General features: G+C 33.9%; 1 protein-coding gene across 3 annotated transcripts in view; it reads right to left on the reverse strand.

Moving 5' to 3' along the window:
• LOC125360476 (serine/arginine repetitive matrix protein 2-like) overlaps positions 1-12,995 on the reverse strand; it is a 145,276-nt gene that overhangs the window by 25,480 nt on the left and 106,801 nt on the right. For 2 of the 3 annotated variants that reach the window (XR_007212765.1, XR_007212762.1), the window contains 2 exons: positions 7,671-7,818; positions 865-1,004 (listed from right to left, as the gene is read on the reverse strand). The gene's annotated coding sequence lies outside the window, so the exon portion shown is untranslated. Of the gene's footprint in view, positions 1-864; positions 1,005-6,934; positions 7,819-12,995 lie in introns of those variants that run through there. The other variant, XR_007212761.1, reaches the window with a different exon arrangement.

Below are 12,995 nucleotides of genomic sequence, written 5' to 3' on the forward strand. Positions count from 1 at the left end.
GGAACATGATTTTTTGCTGGGGCCTTTACTGTATCCTGGTTCATAGTCTTTTGTCTAGGAACATAATTGCTGGATCCTAGAGTAGTTCTATGTTTAATCTTATTGAGAACCCACCACACTGCTTTCCAAAATATTTGAAGAAGTGTACACTCCTACCAACAGTTTACTAGGGTTTCCTTTTGGCCACATCCTCACCAGAATCTGTTAGTTTGTTTTCTTGACAATGTACTAATCTTAAAAATAATAGAAAGCAAAAAGGAGGTAGGGACATGGCTAAGTGGCAGAACACTAGCATAGCAAGAGCTGGGTCAACTCCCTACTTCTGATGGAAAGACATTACTTGCACCTCCTGATAAATTGGGATAGTCCAAGTGCCATCCAGGCAGAACCAAGACTTTGAGAAGATTTTACTGAGGTTAGTAAACTGGCACCCCATTCTGCCCCCTTGCAACTCAAAAATTTTGACTGAACATTTGGGTCTTTCTCCTTTAACTTCCTACTTTCTTTTCTGTACTCTACCATCTCAGGCTCTCCTTTAATTTTTAGTTTCATGTTAAACCACATTCTTTCATAGGACACTGTGTATCTTCCTCCCTCACCTATTTCACTCCCTCCTACCAAGAAGGCTATGGGATAAAACAACCCTCTATGTCTTCAGCTTATCAGGGACAAGGACAAATGTCCCTTTTCATGCCTTCCTGGCATTGGAAATGATAGACAAGTCTGAGCTGTTCATTACTATTCTTCTTATTTCCCTTGGAATTGAAGGAAGAATACAGGAATAGTTCTTCAAACTATTTAGTTTGAAGAAGCCAATAATCTCAGAAACATCCAAAAGCTCAGAAAGTTCCTTCCAACAAATACCTCTTTCCTTGAGCCAGGACTGTACATTTGCTTTGAGCCACAGAACCACATCAGCTTTGTCTTCACTTCATCGATCCATAATCCATTCCAGAAATTTGGAACCTGCTCATTCTCTCTTTGGCCTTTTGAATGAGTATTCTCTAGACATAAATTAAAGACTTCCTCCTCACACCACATTTTTTCCATTAAAATTTTCTCTTTATATGTATTCACAAATATGTTGACATGTAAAAGGCAACTATAAGAGTATTATACTATATATCTAAATTTCTTATAGAAGTGTTCACCTTGTAGCATGAAAAATATTGTAGTTAAGGATCATTGAGCCCTTAGCAAATGCCAGATACTCTGCTATAGTTTTACTATTATATAATTGATGTGTGTGTGTGTGTATACACACACCTAATATACCCAATGTATCATTGAATCTTTACAACACACCTTATTCCCACTTACAGATGAGAAAGGTAAGAATCATACAAGAAGTCCATGATGGATTTAGACTGAAACCTAGACTTGTGAAATTCCATTATCTACAGTCCAGCCAGCATTGAACATAGTTTGTTGTGTTAAGTGATTTTTACCTTTGTTGTCTTTGGAATCCATTTGGCAGGAAAGGTGTATTTATGATCATTCTATGATACACTGCCACCTAACATGAGAGTTCAGTCTCAGAATAATTCAGCAGCTCTAAAATGCTTATGTGTAAGGCTGACTAGATTCTAAATTCTCACACTGGTCACTTTTTTAGGTGAGAGTGAAAAGGAAAAACTGTAACAGCATCCCTTGCCTGCTATCCTTGGAGGCAAAATAGCATTTTGAGTGGTCATTCAGCATTCTTGTCATAGGGGTTGTTTCAATCAAAATCACCCTTTCACTTCACTGTTCCTCTCAAGATAGGATTTCTTGCCACTTACATAAAATTGCACGTTAGCCTCTCAACTGAACCTCAGGATTCTACCATCTCCTTGAACAGTTTTTTTTTATTAACTTATTAGTTTTTTATTTAACAAATAAAATTGTTTTCATTGATGAAGTATCATGTGATGTTTTGTAATGTATATACATTGTAAAATGATTAAATCAAGTTGGAAAATTAATGTATATATGCTACCTCACATTGTAATCTATTTCTGTGGAGAGACCATTTAAAATTTTCTTCCATAGCATCCAAATATTAGTGGAAAATCTTAAGTGATTTTGTTTTTTATAATGAGTTGTTTCCAATTTATCACCCAAGCTAATTCTGGACTAGAGAATTTGAAAAACTTACTTATAATCATGCATTATACTGCAAATTAAGGAAGAATTAGACAATTCAAAATTGTGTTTGAGTTAGGCTTGATTTTGGTTTGAGTTTTGTGTTACTTAGACAAAAATTTTCATTAATTTATATATAGATATATATATAGAGAGAAATATACATACGTATACATTAGAATTCCCAGTTTGTTGCTCAGACTACACTGTGGGCACTAGCATCTGAACTCTGAAAACAAAAAGGATCAATAAAAATTGATCCTCTGGGCTGGGAATATGGCCTAGTGGTAGAGTGCTTGCCTAGCATGCATGAAGCCCTGGATTCAATTCCTCGGTCCCAAATAAACAGAAAAGGCCAGAAGTGATGCTGTGGCATCAAGTGGTACAGTGATAGCCTTGAGCAAAAAAGAAATCAGGGACAGTACTCAGGCCCTGAGTTCAAGCCCTAGGACTGGCAAAAAAGAAAAATGTTTGGGGGAGGGGAGAGGCAGGGGAAAAATGAGAGAGGAGGTAACAAGTTGGATAAGAAATATACTCACTGCCTTACGTATGAACCTGTAACCCCTCTGTACATCACTTTGACAATAAAGAAATGAAAAAAAATTATCTCATAATTTGTTAGTACTATTAAGCTCTTCTAATTGAAATATTTATGATATGAGAGTTAAAGATCAGCTTGTACCTTTTCTTCTTACCATTCAGATTTGAATTTGTGTCAGTAGTCCCAAAGAAGGCCCAGTGTAAATATATAACAGTATCAGTTTGAATCAAATACTTAACTCAGAGTAATTAAAAATAAAACTCCACTAACCAAGAAAAATATTGGTGGGGAGGGGGGGTGGGGGAATGAGGGAGGAGGTAACAACAGTACAAGAAATGTATCCAATGCCTAGGTATGAAACTGTAACCACTCTGTATATAAGTTTGACAATAAAAATTTAAAAAAAGAAATATATCCAATGTCTAACATATGAAACTGTAACCTCTGTGTACACCACTTTTACAATAAATAAGAAAAAATAAAATTAAAAAAAACAAATTAAAAAAAAGAAAAATGTTGGGAGTTCCTATTTTGACTAAAAATGAAGAAAAGGAAAAAGAATGAGCTGACTAAAACTTCTTTCAATGACATGGTTGGGATTTGTAACAGAAGGAGAATGTTACTTTCCATAAGTTGTGTTTGAAATAAAAAGAAATGTGTTGCTAGCATATGGATATCAGACAGACTGACAGCACTGTTAGAGGTAGGAAGGATATGCAGAATAAATAGCCACTCAATGTAGTGACAAGTTTGAGTGACAGATGAAGAATAAAAGTGAACCATTTTCCTGATAACATGTCAGGAAACAAATGTTTCTTTCTTTCAGAAGAAAAAGATATATATGGTAATAACTCAAGTGGCTTCCCATCTGGTGAACTTCTTAAACCCTAGCAGAACTATAATTTTGGTTGCAAATGGAGCAATCCTTTTGTAGAAATTGTTACCTTTTCACTTCATTGAAGTTATACAACAGTTTATTCAGACTGTTTCTGTCCAATTTAAACAATATGTTTTATACTGACATTGTCCGGTTGACTACATAATAAGAAAGCCAAGAATAGGTTAGGCATTCTGTTTTCTGCCTGAAAAAGGTCATTGTAAGTTCAGTTGCACCACCCAAACCACATTTGCATCAGTCTTTGTAAAATATGGCATGTTTTGGAAGTTATCTATTTCAATATAACAACAACAACACAATTTCTGTATCAATTTAACATTGTCAAAATATTTCAAGTGGACAATGTAGGAAAAAATCTCCTAAATTATTTAAAACATGGCTGTATCAAATGATCAATAAAAACTTGCATTTGCCAAAATGAATTTGAATTATCAGTATTTAGACTGGTGTATCAAAAGGCAAAAAAAAAAAAAAGAAACTAGTAATGGACTTCTACCTCAACTGCAATGCACACAAGTTCAAGGGGAATGATAGTCCATCACTGTGGAGATGAAGGAAAAATAATGGATTTTTTTCTATGTACTTCTGAAAATATAATTCTATAAAGGTCCCTCTGACCTTAGAAAATAAATTAGCTAACTGCAATCTTACTAAATAATAACTAAATAAACTAACCATAACCTACTTCTACACTGTTTTGGAAATCTTACAATCAATATCAAACCTGTCACCCATTACTTAGTTTCATATCAGCTAAGGAAAGCAGTCACCAAATAACACAAAACACTCTATACCTCAAATAGTCACAGAAATCTGAAGTACATTATGGAAATGATGATTCCAGCCTTAAGAATTTCCTAGCAATGGACTATATAGTTTGGGTAAATAAGCCTCAAGAGACTCTTTCTATTTTTTAAAACAATAATTGATTATGGTCATGTTAACATATGCTATTATTTAGGAGATTCTCACTTCTGCCCAGAAATTCCAAGAAACAAGTTAAAACATTACTTTTACATGCTGTTGCATTCCACTGCTTCTCCGCTGACTTTTCATAGTATTCCTCATGGCAATTGTTATTTCTACTCAGTAAAATGATCAGAATTTCACTTTCTCCAAACTTCAGTTTGGGTCTATGCATAATGCATAAAATTTTCTTTAAACTAGATTTGGTTCTCAATTAGAGGCAGCAAGAAAGCAAGTGAGATGAAGCTCTTCAGTAATGGCCCTGGACTACCTTACTCCAGACTTCTTCAATACACTTGTCTCCTGTTTAACCCGAGGTTATTTGGATTTTTCTTGTGACATCTAGCTAGATTTGATCTTCAGTGCATAGAAATAGTATTATTTTTTTATTTGCTTGTTTGGGGCAGTATGAACTGATTTAAAGCACACACATATGTTAAATATATACTCTACCACTGAGCTACATACTAAGCTCAGATTTCTGTTAACTGAAATATGCAGCACAAAGTCTCAATGGGGGCATATTCACTGAAGAATGTATTTATTGAAATAAAGCTCCACAATGATGGAAAAGTCCCAAAATTCTCCATTGGTTAACTAAAATGGCCTTCTTGCCTATGCACAATTACACTCATTCAATATATTTTTTACTTGTTTCTTTTTAGTCCTTGTTACTTATAAGCCACATAATGTATAAACATTTAATTAAAGTGCTTTATAAATAGAGGTATGTCTAAATGCATATTTCATTAGCTTTAGAATAAAAAAGTATTGCCAGAGTATTGTTTTCAGCCTTCTATTGAAAGTACATACCTTCAGCTTTAATATTATGGATTAAACTGAGTTTGTAAAGCGGGATAAACTGAAGACAAATCAACATTTATAATATATTTTCTCTGAGAGAACTCATTCTGAGTTTCAAAAAAGCAGATTAAAATCAAAATTTTAGAAGACATTTTGCTAGGACTGAGTATATGGCTTAGCAGTAGTGCTTGCCTAGCATGCATGAAGCCCGGGGTTCGATTCCTCAGCACCACATAAATAGAAAAGCCAGAAGGGGCGCTGTGGCTCAAGAGGTAGAGTGCTAATCTTCAGGCCCTGAGTCCTAAGCCCCAGGACAGACAAAAAAAAAAAAAAAAAAAAAGACATTTTGCTAAACTAGTAGAAGAGGGCCACCTATTAACACATAAATTACAAAAGTTACCACCATACTTTCTGAGGTTTTAGAACTACAGAACCTTAGCATGTTCCTTAAGCATAATTCATTAATCTTAAATTTCACCAAATTTATTACTAAGATTTTATTCTCTGAAAACACCATAGTTTTTGCATTCCTAAATGGAAATATTAAGCTGAATTCAATTTTACACATTTTTCAGACTTCCATGCTAATCAGGTAAGTGAAAAAGCTACTAAGTACTTTTATATAATATTTCAATATAAATAGTAGAATTTTTATAAAACTAGATTCCACTCATCAATATTTTTGCATCTTACAGAATCATTTGTTTTCAAGTTTTAACTAGTATAATCTTACTTCAGCTTTAGTTAATAATAAACATTAACATGAGTCAATATTTTCTGAACTCTTATTTGGGGTTAGGTACTGATGTCATAACTTTAAACATTTTACAAATTCTGCAATTCAAGAATGTTAGCATGATATCGCAACTCATATAGACAGAAGGCAGAAGAGCTATTGATTCAAACCAGTCAGCTGAACTCTGAATCAGAAAACTCTGAGCTACCATCTACCAATGAACAAAAGGACCATAATTCCATTATTTTGTCATTACATTTGCCTTCTCATAGTAGAAGATAATTGGTGCAAAATTACTTGTCAGTCAAATTCCTCAAAGCAACAGGTGTTCTAAGTCTTACTAGCATACCAGTAAGTTATAGAGTAACCATCATGATGTTGGTTAGCACAACAGTTTACCTGATCCAGATATAGTATCTGCCTGACATGACTGTTTTTATGTAAACAGATAAACAAATGACTTTATTATGTAAAAACCTATACATTGTTTTCATTATCTTTGGATTTCCTAAGAACCTAGGTAACTGTGACAGGCTATATAAGCTTTATTATCAAGACTGAGTAACACATGTTTTGTATGATTATAAGATAAATGGGCAATTTTATTGCATACATGGAGAAACATATACTGCAATATCATAAATATCAGTATTACAGAGAAAAAGAGAAGTGATAATATATGCTTTTATGCCATGCTTCTTTGAAAACCAGCAAGACATCAGGAATGTATAATTCTGCAACAAAGGTATCACAGCTAATAGATATAGATATATAGATATATAAATATTCTACTGGAATTAAATTTTCATTCACCTAACAATCCACCATATGTGTAAGATGTAGAAACATCAAGTAACTTTGATCGCCTAGATGTTTTACCTGATACCGATTGTCTACAGTATTTCTTTGAGCTGCAAACTATTGAACAGACTCAGAAAAGACTGTCTTCTCCCTTTGTGCTAAAACCTTACTAGCTATTTATCTACCTAAGTATAGCATTCTTTTGCTGTCTTACAGCATCTTCCCCTCACAAAATTGCCATATGTGCACCTATATATACAAAACTGTTATATTACATATGTACCTATAGATACAAAACTGAATATGTTACATATCCATTGATCCTTCCTACCTCCAACTAGGGTTGTAAGCCCAGAGATAGTCATAAAGCAAGTGCAAGAGCAAAGCCACCTGAGATGACCTAGAGTGTTCCTATCCCCCACTTTCAGCAGGTCAAGGGAGGACACCAAAGCCAACTTCATGCATGTTCTTACTAAGGGAGCTTCCGGCAAATCCTCTGAGAATGAGGCCATAATAGACACAATGGAGGTGATATGAGGAAATAATGTGAACCTTTTCCTCATTAAGATATCTTGTAAAATATAGAACTTTATGGTCCCTCCTAAGGAAAATTAATTAGTCATTTTCAATTCCTACTTTTTATTACATATTCAAAGATGACCTGTAGTATTATCTTAGATATATTGAGGCATAAAGGGAAAGCAGAGTATACATAGTTGCTTACCTAGTTCACAAAGGTACTGAGGAACTTAGTGCTTGTAAAGCATTTAGACTAAAGGAACAAAGTATTAACTCCTTACCACGTCACTGAAACAGAGGTCCATATGGTTCCATCTTCCATTAATTGGACTTAGATGTCGTACGCCTTTGATGATTATGAAAGTGGGTGATGTGATTGTAAGATCCCCTTCATAGAGCATTTTTTTCCATGATAAAATTGTCTTTATCCTACAGAAGAAAATATTTCTCAGCTTGACATAATTATACTAGTGGCCTTAGGCTTATGATATGCAAAAATGTCCTTGAGTCGGGTGCCTTTTGTAAGAAGTTTCGTTAAAAAGAGAGAGAGAAAGAGAAAGAAGAATCCTTTTGTAGCAAATGAAGCTGTCTTATCTGTTATCTAGACTATGTTACCAGTACAGATCCTTTACTGTTGGGTTAAATTAAGTTTAAAGGTAGATAAAATAAAGATAAAGTTACACTATGCAAACTGATCCGGAAAAAAATTAAAAAGGCAGCTTACCTATCACAACATTCACACAGTACTCAAGTTCATTAATATTAGTTCTAGAAAACATATGTAATTCATGCTCACTGTGAATGTGAGAGAATTTTTTACTTAGCTTTGTACTCAAATTTGGGTTTATTTTAGAGCAACATAGGATGAAAATTTCATAAACTTTGTTTTCTTAGTCTCAGATTTGAAGTAAATAGTAGGGTCAAGATTTTAATGCTACTTTTTGCTGTTTTGTTTTTAGTCTATAAGAAAAATAATTTGAAATGCCTTTTGTCTTTGAACTTTTTGTATTAAAAACTGAAATTTTAAGTTAAAAATCGGCACTGCTTCTAAATCAGTTTTCGTTGGGAAAAAAAACATTTTCAAACTAGCTCATTTCTACATTATATTGGTTAGAGTATTTCTGTTTGAACATCTGGTATTTAGCAATTTGTCTTCCTATAGACATAGAAACCCTGCTAAGAACTTAGTAGATGAATTTCACTCTCTCTCTTAATAAAGCAAGTATTGTTTGCAGCCTTACACATCTCAATGAGTATCTGATATAAAACCTCTTTGACTCCTATTCTCAGACATTTTTGAAAGTCGAAGTAAGACCATTCAGAAGAGGTGATCCATTATGTTTATACTAAAAGCAAAGGACAGATACAGAAACTCACGTAGCTCTGTATTCACCTGTTTGGGGAAAAAAAAGACAAACAAAATTTTTTGATATCATCTACAGTTTGTCCCTTTTTCCTCAAAGTCAAAAACATATAGAAGCTCAAAATAAGAAAAAGATAATTCTCATAACTTTCCAACAAAAGAGCATACTACCAAAGGAACATGGAAAATCTTTCTAAAAATATTTATGTACATAAATCCATTAAGTTTTTTTTCCTAAAGAACTGGAAAATCTAAGTTGACACAACTATTTTAAAGCATAAGACATGATACATAGAAATATGAGGAATGCTACTTGGATTTTCTAGTAACAGAATGGTAGCATTTTTCTAAAGGTTCTGTGACCCCAATTAATTAAATTTTTGCTCAAGGTTGGGAAGTGGGATGAAGCTAAAATATCAAGAAAATGAGCTAAAAGCCAAGCATTCTTGGTACACACTAATAACCCCAGCACTTAAAGAGGCTGAGGGAAGATGATCAGAAGCTCAAGGCAAGTCTGAGCCATACAGACATCTTATTTTTTTTAAAAAGGAACAAATGAAGAAAGAAAAGGAAAGAGGAGGGGAGAGAAGGGAGAGAAATAAGGGAAGGGAAAAAAAGGAAGGAGGACAAGAAATAAAAAGAAGAGGATGGAAAGGAAAATATAAGGGAAGGGAAAAGAAGGGAAGGGAAGAATCAAGCTAAGGAAAGAAAGATTTTAATGTGGACAGACAATGACTCATTTCATCCTAAAACATCTGGCTTTGTGAGTGGTAGTCATCACTTATCACTCATTATTTTCAAAATATAACTATAATATTATCCTTGAGAAATGTTGTGGACTAGGGCCTACCTCAAACAGGAAAGCACATGCCATGCTGGATGAGGCCCTGGATCCAATTCCTGGGGGTAGGGGGGAGGGAGCTTTAGAGCTATAGGTTCACCTACACCTCTTGCTTCTTACTTAACTCAGCCTTATTATTTACTATGAGTGAGCCCACAACTCACAAAACATTTAGTCTTTTACCATTACTTTTCTACACTCACTTTCATTAGAAATCCACCTCTTCTACCCTGTAGTTACGTGATACACACAGGCCTGGATAAATAACTGTTGTTATTGCATTGCTATGGAAGAGATGTTTTACAATTTACCTGGATTTCCAATTCATGAGCAGAACAATAAGTGTAATCCATCTTAGCTATATTTACCAAGAATCAAAATTTCAAACATATAAGAAGGAATAAACTGAGCATGGGTTCATATGTAACACTTTATTAGCATTGAAGACCACCACAATGATCTGAAACTTTAAGAAAATGATTGTAAAATAACATTGAAACTGATTTTAATTTGCTGTGATATTTCATTGTTCATAATTTATTTTGAGGTTTTAATATTTAGTATATACATTTGGATAGAAAGCAAACAAAGCTATTGCTTAGTCAAATTAATGAATATTAGTACCTCAAGTAAAGACCCAATGGTGAAAAAGAAGATAAACTTCAGTATCTATGGGCATACTTCTGTTACATTCACCATCAATTATTTCAGTCTTCATTAATTAGTTATATGAGACACAAACATGTGTTCTTCAAGGAGTTGGTCTCATTATAATTAGATAAGTATGGCTTCATAGAGATCCACTCAGTATATTATACAGATCACATACAGGATACCTTGTAATAATGCCACCCTTTATTATTATAATTTCACTCTATTGTTAAAGAGAAAACTTACTAAATACAATAAAGTTGTGTCCAGTAAAAAAAAAAAAAAAAAAACAGATCACATTTGAAAGCAAGAAAAAAGAATTCTAGGAGAAAGCTCAGGGGAAAAAAAACAACCAAAACTAAGAAATGTTAGGTTTGGGTTTCGTGTGTGTGTGTTTATTTGATGGCTTGGTTGGAAATTGAACTGGACACTAACACAGCTTTAAACTTGATGGCAAGGAATTTTTATTCAGTTCAATGACAAACTAGAATCACTGTTCTTTTAAGCTATATATTTGATATTCTCAGGACTTTTCAGTAACTCAGCTTACAATTTTTCCAAGCAGGCTTTAACTTTTCAAATGATATTTAGTGTTGCCTCAGTTACTATTTTACACTAGAATAATTACGTTGTACATGTTAATTCAATTAACAGGCGATGAATATTTTTAAATAATGGAGTGGCATTTAACTTTTACAGATATTTCCCAAATCACTCTTGGGAATCTACCTACAACTTGAATTTAGAACCTTGACACAGTCAAAATCACAATGGCCCAGGCTGCATCGTGAGCACTACCATCTCTCAGCACCAACAGGAATGAAACCTTACCTAAGAGTCTCATCTGTAAATGTTATCAATTTCCCTGACTTAGGATCACCCTTCACTGAATTGTTTTCTTCATGTGTGTAACATGCACTGGAGAATAAAAGTGATTGGTGACTCAAAGGAGATAGAATTTTTATCTCACTTAGCCAAAAACTTCTTAGAAATTCTTTTCTGGAAGTGAAAATTCCCTTTCATAGTCTCAGCAACTATTGAACAGCTAAATGTTAAGTTGTTCTTGAAAGACCAATGTTCATCTTTTATTTTTCTGTCCAATGAGCCAAAAAATAAAGTAGCTTACTTTAAATGTCTAGATATTTTAGTAAGCACAGAAAAACTTGTTGTAAATAATCTTAATTTATTTAACTATTTTTATAATTTTATTATTATTAAGGTATTTACAGAGGGATTACCATTTCGTAAGTCAGGTAATGAACACATTTTTTGGACAATGTCCTTCCTTTGCTGTGCCCAGTTTTGCCCTCCCATCCCTTCCCACAAGGTGCATAGGTCATTTTCCACATGGTGTATACTGAATAGCATAACTACATTTACCCTTCCTCCCTCCTCTTTCTGTGTCCCTCTTTACCCACACCTAATTTTTAAAAAGCAAAGCAAAACAAACACTTTCACTGACACCACCATCAACAACAAAAACATGTTTCCATTTCCTGGAGCTCATTTTGATAAATAGTATTTTAACATGTTCAGAAAAGTTATGGCTCTGTGTTCCTCCACTAAGGGAATCTTCCTTTAGTCTGACTGTATGTGAATGCCTAGAGTCCTGTATAGATTATCATGTCCAGTTATATTTTAGATCTAGTTTCCAGATATGAGAGGAAAAGATGTGCCATTTATCTCTCTCAGCTTGGCTTAACTCACATAGCATGATTTGTTCTAGGTCCATCCATTACTCTGCAAATGACATCATCTTATTCTTTCTAATAGATGAGTAAAATTCCATCGTGTATATAAACCACTTTATTGATCCACTCATCTGTTGTAGTGTGTGTGGGCTGTTTCCATAACTTGGCTATTGTGAATAGCACAACAATGAACATGGATACACAAGTGTCTATTTTAACTATTCTTAAACTTTAATATCCAAAGGAATATATGTACATGTATCTGTGTCTATGTCAGATATTTTACTTAAAAATTATTGGTGTAACCATGTTGGACATATACTGCATCCTATCCTCAAAGAGAGAACAAGAACAGGATTCCTACAGGATCTGCGTTTTTGACTCTGCAATTTTATTTCATGTTTTCCTCATCATCATCCCACAGAAACAAGTCACAGCAATCTATTAGTCTGTAACCATGTCTAATTCTCTTTTAGTTATTCCCTCCTCCTGGAATACTCATTTTCCCCTTTGAATGGTTGCTTACTTCTCTCTTCATATACAGCTTAAAGATCATCACCTCAGATGACCTTACCCTGAAATTTATGAAAAATGAGAGCTCTCCTGGCTTGTCTCTATTTCAGCATACTTTGTGTCTTTCTTAACATATTGTTTACAATTTTCTATTTCCTAATCATCTACCATAGGCTTGCACATGTCATGGCAAAGGAATAAAAACACATATGTAAACATATACTAAGTCATGCACACACACACACACACAAACTTATTAACCATAGTAATATGTAGTAGAAGAATCTGATGGTGTAACTACCTTGAACAACTAATCTACAGTTTAACAGAATGAATACCAGGGAGCTGGAATGTGTGGTATGGAGGGCGATGTACAAATAGAGAAAGAAAAAGTGGGTACATCCAGTTATGACTGGATATATATGTATGTATATATGTGAACATATATATGTGATAATAGAACCAGATAAATTGAGGGGATAGGTAGTATTAGGAGAGATAGGAGAGAATAACGGAAAAGGTGACATTGATCAAAAGGAATTGTACC

Source organism: Perognathus longimembris, chromosome 1, assembly GCF_023159225.1.
Source record: "Perognathus longimembris pacificus isolate PPM17 chromosome 1, ASM2315922v1, whole genome shotgun sequence".
Lineage (NCBI taxonomy): Eukaryota > Metazoa > Chordata > Mammalia > Rodentia > Heteromyidae > Perognathus > Perognathus longimembris.